This window comes from Petaurus breviceps, unplaced genomic scaffold, assembly GCF_028583685.1.
Source record: "Petaurus breviceps papuanus isolate PSGF00001 unplaced genomic scaffold, PetGlider_PUasm1.0 125, whole genome shotgun sequence".
Classification (NCBI taxonomy): domain Eukaryota; kingdom Metazoa; phylum Chordata; class Mammalia; order Diprotodontia; family Petauridae; genus Petaurus; species Petaurus breviceps.
The window spans coordinates 45715-57327 of record NW_027185653.1 but is presented as its reverse complement, the minus strand read 5'-3'; positions in this window follow the sequence as shown (position 1 = coordinate 57327).

The window sequence follows — 11613 nt, the reverse complement described above, 5'->3', positions numbered from 1 at the left end:
AGGAGTACTGAAGGAAGTGAAAAAATTCATAGGATTTCTATGAATTTGGAAAGATAAACATTAAATGTCCTAGTATAAAACCTAACAATAAATTCATCTGTAACCTTATGTTAGAGAGCCTTAATACATGATGGCCTTTTGGGTGATTTTCATATTCCTCACCCATGCAATCTCATAAAACTTATGCCTGGTCCCTCCCCAAACTACAGTTTACTGATACCTTGCAAGCATGCAATTGGAATACTTGCAAAAGAAGAAACTTTTGTTACATGAGTGTAACAAAGCATAGACACATCATCAGCAACAATGATGTATGTAAATCAAATCACCTCTACTTCCAAATATGAAGCCTCCCTTTATTTCCCTCTCCAACTCCCAACAGAAACATTCTGCTCACTTAATTTTGTATCAGTTCTTACAACTCTGCACATTTCTCTTACCCATTTCATTCATCATTTCTGGTATGATAGTATTCTGTTACATTCATACATACATTCATGTTCAGCAATTTCCCAAGTGATAATCACCTCTTTTATTTCCAGGTCTTTGTGTTCCTCCCCTACCTAAAATTTTTTTGTGTGTGCACATGGATACTTTTCATCTTTCTTTGTTCTCTTTTGGGTGTGTAGGCCTAGAAGTGCTATTGCTGGCTCAAAAGAGTGTGCACAGATTAGCAGCTTTTTGGTTATAGTACCACCATGGCTGGACCTTTTCATAGCTTTACCAATTGTGCATTAATGTGCCTATTTTCCCACAGCAACTCCACCATTTCTCACTTTTTTCTTTTCTTGACTATGTATATTCATTATAAGTCTTCCTCCTCCTCTCCCTCCCCCAGCTGTGAAGGAACATATGAAAGAGAGAAAATAAATGATTGTTATTGAAAAAATAAACATATTCAATCTTGGACTGCCGTTTTCTGCCATTAGAGATGGGTGATTCTGGTAGCATTTTTTTTTTCTGTCTCACTCCAAATTTCTATATACCTCATGTCAATTCCCATTTCCATACTGCAGTCACTTGGTCTAACAGTTTCTTAGATCAGGACGGAAAACTCTTTAGCATTCACCAGTCTTTCTCAACCATAATTGCTAGTCTATTTAATAAACATTTATTATGGAGTCTCACTTTGAGGCACTGAAGGAGATGCAAAGTTTCAATATGATAGGATCTCTGACCTTATGGGACTTAAAACCTAATAAATTAGGAACAGGCTGAATTAAATGTGGCTTGTCTTTTTTTTACCCTGGGTTTAGCCAAGTCTTTTTGAAAAAAGCCATTTAAATGACAATCCTGAAATATAATCAAATGAGTCCAGTGCTTTAACTTTGGTTTTTAACTTTTGCTTTAATGCAAATAATGCTAAATTTCAAGTTAGAGGAATTTGCATTCAAACCTTGTTTCTGCCACTTATTATATGTGTGTCCTGTGCAAATTGCTTAACCTCTCTGTGTCTCATTTTATTATTTGCAAAATGAAGTAGTTATAGTAGATGGCCTTCAAGGTCTCTTTCAACTTTGTGATCCCTGGATCCTTTAAGATATCTTCCCCTGGATCAATGATTCTCCAAAGAATACCATCTTCCCAAAGCAAGGGTTTACTTCCAGTAGAAAATTTAGCATCGTTAATTTCAAGTTGAACTTCCTGGAAGAAATACATTTATGGATAAATTATTAATAGAAATAAATGTTCCCATATCAAAGCCACCATTATAGATGGCAGGAAGCCCTTTCTAAATGTGTAATAGTATCTTGGGAAATAATTGCTACTTCTTCCTTATTTACCTGCATCATTTCTGACAGTCTAAGTAGACCAGGATGCATAAGAGCACTGACTTGAGAGTATCATCTTATCATGTCTCTTATAAATGCAGGACTTAATCCAGGTAGACACTAATGGGTGTTTTGTTAGATCAGTGATAGCCCATTAAGTGCAAATGTGGCCTCTGAGTTTCTAAGACACAGAGAGATATATTTTTTACGTATTGAAAGACAAAAACCAATGTATACTAGAAACAGGGATTTTAAAATGTCTTTTGAAATGATCTGCTTTTAAGATGACATAGAAGGAAGCATTTTTTAATGATTTGAAGCATGCTTAGCACTTTTAATATTCTCATAATATATCAAGCATTGTAAATCATACAACTATTCAGTACCAGATTCTAGGAATTCCTACTATGAGACTGAATAATAGACAAATACAATCAGAGAGTTATGAAAAAAAATACCTGGAGAATTTCTAAATCATATAATTTATTTAGAAACTATTTAACAGATAATAAATAGTATTTCACAGATAGCTAGACTCGCATTTTGGTTAAATATGGAACATGAGGTTTTTATGTGGAGTCTTCAAAATCTTTAAACTTATCTCCAAATAATGTCACCCATCTTTAATGTCACACAGACATACAATAAATATGCTTTTGTTAAGTGCTTACCATGTGCTAGGCAGGCACTGTGATAAATGATGGGGGTGTGAAGAAAGGCAATAAAACAGTCCCTAGTCTCAAGGAGCTCACAGTGACAACAAGTAAACAACTATGTACAAACTACCCAGACATTCGCACAGACACAGACACACAGAGACACATATCCAAACAGACACACAGTCACAAACACACACACAGACAGACACATATACACCCAGACAGACACTGAGACACACAGACACATGTAAACAGAGATTTTTAACAGCAAGCATCCTAGCATACCCAGGATGACTGCTAGCACAGGTTCTTTGATCTGATTTTCTAAAGGAAAGCAACTCAAAAGGTGTTAACAATTTTAATTTAATTAAACATATAACATTTAGCTAGTTCTGGGAGAAAAGTCAGCACCCTGAACTTCAGAGAAAATACAAAAAGAAGTTACAAACAGACAAAAAAATACAGACAGAGAAAATAACACAATTCAACAGACAGATAGGACTTCTAGGTGTTCTGACCATTATATACATATATACATACCTACACACACACACACACATATACATACATAGTTAGTTACTGAGAGAGAAGCACCAACCTCCGGATTTTCAAAGCTGAGGGACTCAATGACTGCCCAGAGTCATCTGGCCAAATCACACAACTATTGCCATAAGTGAGTCCCACAGCAAAACCTCACCTCAGAGTATATATAGCCTTCTCCAGGGTCAGAGAACATCACAACCTTCATGACCCACTGCCTAATTACAAAGTAACAAAAGGTGGACCTTCCTGAAAAATAAGCCTTCCCTAAGCAAGCTTCTCTTATTGGGCCCCCAGTGAGACTCATTAAGGGGCAGGGAAGATCTTCAAATTCCCTTACAATTACAATAGTCCAAATTAGAGATAATCAATAGAAGGAAGACATTTGGGTTGCTGTCCACTGTACTTGAAGAGGACCAAAATGACATCACTGTGTCAGGGTCACGGTATTGTGTTTCTGACTATGGCTAGCTCAAAGTTTTCACATGAACATTTGGAGTGGAGATGTCTTTAAATTCGCACATCTCATTTTTCGTTTGAGCTACTGTAATTGTGTTTTGCTCATCGAGTCTTCTTTAATGTTGGCATGCCATGCTGGACAGTCCTGTGCCAGGGTCTCCCATATCTCACAATTGATTCCAAAGTTCTTCAGAGAGACCTTGAGAATATCTTTGTGTAGCTTCTTCTGACTTCCTTGTGGGTACCTGCCTTGTGTGAGTTCTCCATAAAATAGTCTTTTAGGCAAACACACATTTAGGATTCAAGCAACTTGGCTAGCCCATTGGAGTTGCACTCTCTGTAGGAGAGTTTGAATGCTTAGCAGTTCAGTTAGAAAGAGGACCTCAGTGTCCCATAACTCAGATGATCTTCAGAATCTTTCTAAGACAATTCAAATGGAAATGATTCCATTTGCTGGCACGGAACTGGTAGACTGTCCAAGTTTTATAGGCATATAACAATAAAGTCAGCACAATGGCTCCATGAAATTTCAGTTTGTTAGCCTCTTCTCTCCCACATTTTCCTTTCAGAGCCTCCCAAACACTGAGATACCTCTGGTTATACATGCATCAACCTCATCTTTTATGTACACTCCTGGAAAGTATACTTCCAAAATAAGGGAACTCATCCATCACATTCAAAATTTCTCCATTTGCTATATCCAATAGTTCCACATCTGAATGGTGGGGTGCTATAAGGTAGTGAACCTTTTTTTCTTGGTGTAAATTGTTAGGCGAAAATTAGCACCAACAGCAGATCCATACTTCCAGAGTCATAATAGTCCAATGGCAAGACAAAAGTCAAGATGACTGAGGATGAAGTAGATGGTCTTGGCATCTTCAACGTTTAACCAAGCTCTAAGAAGCACTCCACAGTGTATGCTTCTGCCAGAATTGTGTCAGTGTCAGAGAAGGGAAGTGATCACTTATGAGAAATATTTCTAAGGTAAAATTGAAAAGATTTGGCCACAGATGGGATGTGGGGGAATAAGAGTGAGGAATGATGTAGATAAGAAAGTTAGGAGGATAAGTGACTCAAGATGATGGTAACTTTAAAAGTAATAGGTTAGTTTGGAAGGGAGAAGAGCTTTTTTAATGAACGAAAATGAATTATTTTTGGATGTCAAGTTTAAGATATCTATGGGAATACAGCATCAGAGGTACAGAAAATGAGAGATGAATTGAAAATCAGGATAGAGGTTAAGGATGGATAAATTTTGAGAATCACCTACATTAGAGATGTTAATTATGGAAACTGAATAAATGGGAGCTGATGAAATTACCCATCAAAATAATAGAGAGGTAGAAGAGAAGACATGCCAGGGGGACACCCACTAGTAGAGGGCATGTCCTGGCTAAAGACCCAGCAAAAGAGATTTAGAATTAGTGGTCAAACAGGTAGTGGAGAACCAGGACAGCATATTGCAATGGAAATAAGTATTAAAGACTAGAGAGATCAGGAAAGATAAAGATTGAGAAAGGGGCAATAGATTTGGCAATTAAAAGATCATCGGTAATTTTGGAAAGAGAAGTTTTAGTTGAATGATGAATTCAAAAGCCAAAATATGAACAGCTTAAGAAGAGAGTGAGGGGAAAGGAAGTAGAGACACCAATTTTAGATCATCTTTTCAAGGAGTTAAATGACAAAAAGGAGAGATATAGGATACTAGCTAATAGGGATGCATTAATCAAGTGAGGGATTTTTTGAGATTAGGGAGACCTGGACATGTTTATAGCCAGTAAGGATGCAGCTATTAGTAAAGAAGAGACTGAATGTAAGTGAAGGAGTGGGGATGACAGAAGGAAAAAACTGTTGGAGAATATGGGATTGAATTTAATCACTTGTGCAGTGAGTGGTATTTTACTTTACAAGAAGGAGCACCACCTCTTCATTTGAGTGAAGTAGAAAGTGACAAATGGCATCTGTGTGATGTGAGATGAGGAGGAGAAAGAGGGAACTCTTAGTGAAAAGCCTCTTTTCTCCCCAGTGACATATGAGGAAAGGTTTTCAGCTTAAAGGGAGGTGAAAGGGGGGGGTATGGGAGATTTGAAGAAGGGTAAAAGTGTTTGGAAAAGACATTATGATAAATGGGATAAATTCATGATAAATGAAGTTAGGGAGGTGCAAGAAGATTGCCTAGATCCCGTGAGGGCTTGGTTGTAATATGTAACATAAGTTTGTAATGGATCTAGTCAGCATTGTTTTGCGATTTTCTCTATTTTCATTTAGCAGCATGTGAACAAAGTCAGTGGATGGTGGGAAGGATCAAAGCCAGAAGCTTGCAAGAACAAACTCAGTGATAGGAGAAGGGGACAAGATATTTGAGAGAGAGGGCAGTATGAAGTAGAAACAGTTCACTGTGGAGTCAAGAAGAGGAAGAGAGGAATGTATATCTAGTATATATGTAGGATACATCATGTGTATCTAGAGCAGGGGTGATGGGCTGGAAAAGAAATGCAGGGCTGGGATATTGGAGTGAAGATGAAGAACCGAGCTTGTGCTTACAAGGCAGAGGGAGAGATGGGATGCCAATATCTTCTGATCAGACGAGGAAATTTCAGAGTTAACTTTCATAGAAGTGTGCATTTGTGTAGGATGGCAACATTATGGGTGTAATCATCTCTGTGTGTAGATAAGGTGGGGGGAGGAAGAAGCTATGAGAAATGAGTAAGTTGAGGAAAGGGAAGGTTAGGTTATTTGCAGGAATATCAAAATGTATATATTGAAGTCCTTAGTATGCAGGCCAGTTTTGAGGATAAGAGAAAGTTTATGAGTCAGGCACTAAATTCAATGGAGAAAGAAGGTGAATACACTGAAGACTGGTAAAAAATAGCTATGAGAATATCAAATGGGAAATAAAGATGAATTGAGGAAATCAGAGAGGGGGAGGTGTTACTCAGTGATAATAATAGTGGCAGTGGGAGACAAACATATTATGATTTCACCACCTTGATAAATGAGTCGGGTGAAATGATTGCAAGTATAACCAGTGCTAGAAAGGGTGATCGGGGGGGGTGTCTCATCCAAGGAAAGTAAGGTTTTAGTGAGAGTCAGAAGATGGGAGGCATGGGAAAGGAAACAAGTTTAAGGCAAAATAACATTTTTTAACTTTGGACAAAGGATTCAAGAGGGCACAGCAGAAAGACAGGTAGCTTTGTATATAGCATTGTGTGTGTGGGCAAGTTTGGGTTGATGGCAATGGAAATAAAATAGTAGGTGGGATAGTTGATAATGGAAGAGTACAGGGTTTGACTAATGACAACCAGGGTTTTAGAATCATTGGGATGGAAAAGTTGTGACAGAGTGTGACTTAATAGGATAAGTATAATTAATTATCAAACTTGCCAAACAAAATGTTCCAGTACACAAGGATAACTTATAAACAGAATATAAAAAGTATGTGAATAGTTTCACATATTAACTCACCTTTACTTTGGAAAATCATATATATATATATGTGTATATATATATAATATGTTAACACACAATATTATACACATATATACCCATCAATTTATGTAAGCACATGTACAATATACAAATACATGTATATATAATATACCCACATGTGTACATGTAAATATACATATATGTATGTATATGGTTCTATGATATGTACAACAATTGCCTTTGCTATGAAAGTACTAATGATCTTGCTAGGACAATACTCTTTTCTCCCCTTCAACCCCAGGTCCTGGAAAGCAAAAACCATTCTTAAAGAATCACTATTCTCTCCAGAACATACTTAAAGGTTTTGGCGATGTACTTTTAAAATGTCATCATCATTTCCTGATAACTCTGCCCTGCTCAATAGAATTCCCTCTTATGATGAATAAATATAATACGGGAAAGCAAGTCAGCATTTTGGCGATATTTTAAAATGCTACCCCTGTCGTCCCCTGGAGCAGTGCTTTATTACTGAATACTCTGAAGTCATAACTGGTTACTATATTGATCAGAGTTCTGAAGCTGTTCTTGTTTTGTAATATTAAGGTCATTATTTAAATGTTCTAGCTCTTGCTTTATAGTCTATCAGGTGGTGCAAGGTTTCATAAGTTTCTATGAATTTTTTATACTTACAATTTCTCATGATGCGATAATATTCCATAACATTCATAAGCAAAAGAATAAGGGCTGCAACTCCTAGATGAGCATCTCTTTCTACCAATGCACATGGGCACTCACTTTTTCTGCAACCTATAGTCGGAGAGTTGGTTAAATAGTGAGCAATTAAGACTTGCCCAGGAGTATAGACTGTTAGAAGTGGGATTTTAATGCAGCTCTGTCTCCCTCTGAGGTTGGTTCTCTATCCATTCTGTCATTACATTCATGAAACAATATTTTTAGTCATCCCCCAATTAATAGACACCATCTTTTCTTACAGTTCTTTGCTACAATAAAAATGATATTATAATCATTTGTGCATACATGGTACATTTTCCTCTTTCTTTGACCTCCTTGGATTATGCCTCATAATGGGATCACTAGATCAAAAGGTAGGTACTGATTAAACACTTTCAAATTTTAATTGCGAACTGGTTAGAATGGTTATAGTTGGACCAGTTCATAGCTCCACATGTCTGTCTTCCCACAACCCTTCTAACATTTATAAATGTTGTCTTCTGTCATCTTGTCAGTCTAATGGAGATGAGGTAAAATATTAGAGTTGTTTTAATTTTCATTTCTTATTTTTAGTTATTTAGAGCCATTTGTCATGTGATTGTTTATAGCTTGAATCTATTTTTTGAAAACTGCTTGTTTATATCATTTGTGAAAAAAAGCTCTTATTCTTATGTCAATTTGCTATATATCTTTGACATAACAGGCATTAGTCACTAGATATCACACATCTTTATTAGATTTATTTGCTTCATAAGTTTGTCCCCCTATTCAATTACTCCCCGCCATTTAGATAATCATGTCCTGTTTCATTTCTGTTTTAAGTACCTTGTTTAATGAATAGATAATAGGTGTTCCAATTTTTTAGTGTTTTGATGTTTCTCTTTGATGTTTTCAGTCATGTTGTCAAATACTTTCAATGAGGATGAACATAGCATCAAGGTCAACTACCACACTGATGGTAAAAATTTCAATTTGAAAAGCTACAAGCCAAGCCCAAAGTGGAGGAAGTGTTGGTACATGATTTTCTATTTACAGATGATTGTGCACTCATTGCAACCTCTGAAGCTGAGATGCAACAAAGTATGAATCAATTCTCTGCTGCTTGTGCTAATTTTGGTCTAACAATTAACACCGAGAAAACATAGGTGCTCCATCAGCCACTACTACATCATCCATATGTGGAACTATTGGTTACAGCAAATAGAGAAGTTTTGAATGCTGTGGGTAGGTTCATTTACCTAGGTAGTGTACTTTCTAGGGATATACACATTGATAATGAGGTTGACCCACGTATTGCCCGAGCTAGCTCAGTGTTTGGGAGTCTCAGAAGGAAAGTGTGAGAGAGAAGTGGTATTAGACTGACTACCAAACTGAAGGTCTAAAAATTGTTGCATGCCTGTGAAAACTGGACAGTATACCAGTGCCATGCCAGGAAACCTAATCTCTTCTATTTGAATTGTCTTAGGAAGATTCTGAAGATCACCTTGCAAGATAAGATCCCAGACACTGAGGTGTTTTCTCAAACTAAACTACCAAGCATTCAAACTCTACTACACAGAGCTCTGATGGGCTGGCCAAGTTGTTCAAATGCCAAATATACGCTTGACAATGGAGAACCCACACAGAGCAAACACTCACATGGCGGTCAGAAAAAAGCAATATGAGGACACTCTCAAGGTCTCTCTTAAGAACTTTGGAATTGATTGTGTGACATGGGAGACACTGGCACAGGAATTCTCAGCATGGCATACCCACATCAGAGAAGTGCTGTGTTCTATGAGCAAGGCAAAATTTTGAAACAACTCAAAGGAAGTGCAGGCTGTGCGAATTTAGAGTATCCACCCCAAATGTTCGTAGAGACTATTTGTGCCCGGCCAAATATAACATTCCAAGCTTGTATTGCTCTGATCAGTCACAGCTGGACACATTGAAACTTGACTTTAGCATAGTGATATCATTTCAGTTCTCTTCTAGAATGGACAACAATCAACCAATATTTTTTTTTATCATTGAACTATCTAGTTTCTTTTTTCTGTAAGTTTTCTAGGTTTCCACTACTTGTGTAATGTTTTTTTTTTACCTCTTCTAAACAGCTTTTCTCCTCTTAAGAGCTTTAATTTCTCATGTTTTAACTCTCCTTCCATGTCTTTCAGTCATTCAGAGTTTTTAATCTCCTGTCCATTCCCATTTTTGAAAATGGACTCTATTTTAATTATTTTGTAGTGATTTTCTTCTCCTGGAATTTTGTCTTGGGTTTCTCTTAACTTGTACTACTTTAAAAAAAAGTACTCAGAGTTTTTTTCCTTCTTCTATTTACTCTTGTCTCTAATATATTCAGTAGGGATAGATAATTATTCCCCTCCTTGCTATTTTTTCTTAACTTCTTTTGGATCTAAAACTATTTAAGTTATTCACTGAACTATGGTCCCTCCATTCAGGAAAAAAGGGTTTGATTGGAAGGGTACAAGTTTCCACTGACCTCTCAGCATTCAAATTGACATAGGACAGCCAATAAACATTATTAATTATATCTTCCTGGGCCGCTCACCCTTAATAGTCTTGATATGGGAATAAAAAGGGGGTTATTGTAATCCTGGACAGGATGTCTGAGTCTGAGATCTTAGGGTCTATGCCCTTACCTTTCTGACAGTAATAGTAGGTGTCACTAATCTCAGGTCACTAACCATCCATGTCATCTCTTACTTAATTTTATCCATCATATAACATTAAATTCTCCATGAGACTCTACCCAAGATTTTGGAAACCTTTCTCCAGTTCTTTAGCCATTATATTCAGGATACAAAGACCTGGAGAAAGGGTTCCAAAGCCTTACATAGAGTCTCATGGGGAATTGAATGATACATGATGGAAAAGATTCAAGTAAAATGACATGGGATGATTTGTGATCCCAGCATAATTAGATTTATAGATAGATATCTCCCTCTATATACATTTATCTGCCTATCTATCTATCTATCTATCTATCTATCTATCTATCTATCTGTCTGTCTGTCTGTGTGTTTGTCTATTTATTCTATCTATCTATATCTCACATATGCTGTCCCTCACTCTTGTTATATAACCAATTTATTTCCTTTTCCTTACTGCATATTTTTATTCTATTTCTTTCATGAAAGCCATTATTATTAATATGCTATGGCCTCCTTATATTGGGTATCTTTCAATTGTCTTTTAAGTGTTTCAGTTTTGATGAGAGCTTTTGGTGGTCCATGATTCACAATCATATAGAACCAGTGAAAGACTCCCAGTCTCATTTATAATGTATGAATGAGAGGAGTTTTTGTGTCAGAAGCTGAGAAGGGAAATTTGATTTCCTTGATAAGGGTAACTCAAAGCTTAAGAAGCCCCTCTCTACCAATGTGGGATGGTATCTTTTTTGTGATTTCTAGTTGCCTAAAGCTTTGGGATATTCAGTGGACTGCCCAGAAGTATAGAGTCACTCTGTGTCAGAGGAGGAACTTGAACCAGGACCTTTCTGGGTGAAAGGTTATCCTCTACTCATTTGCCAAACTTCCACAAAATTATAACCTAACTTCAGACAGTAAATTCCGTAGTCAGAAGTGACTCACTTCTCATAAGCTATTTTAGACGATAACAATGTCTATCATCCAATCTACCATATCAGTTAATGACTATTGACACCTTCACTTCATGAGAGTTCTTTTCTCTCTTGGCTTCAATCAAAATGCTATCTCCTGATTTGCTTCCTACTTGTCTGACTGCTAATATATCGGGATTTTTTCTGGTTTACCGTCTTCTTTTAGGCCCCTCTATGTGAGTGTATTTCTTGTTTTCCGAAGCCCATTTCTTCCTTTCTGTTCTACTGATATCAGTTTTGACTTCTCAGCAAGTGGTTCTTAGATCTTTATGCCTGCTTCTAATCTCTCGAATAACTGCCCTGCCCCTTCCCCTGTCTGCTAGCTATCCAGATGCTCCACCAGAATATCAAATTAAGCATGTCCAAAACGGAATTCATTAAATTCTACTTTAATCCCTCCTCT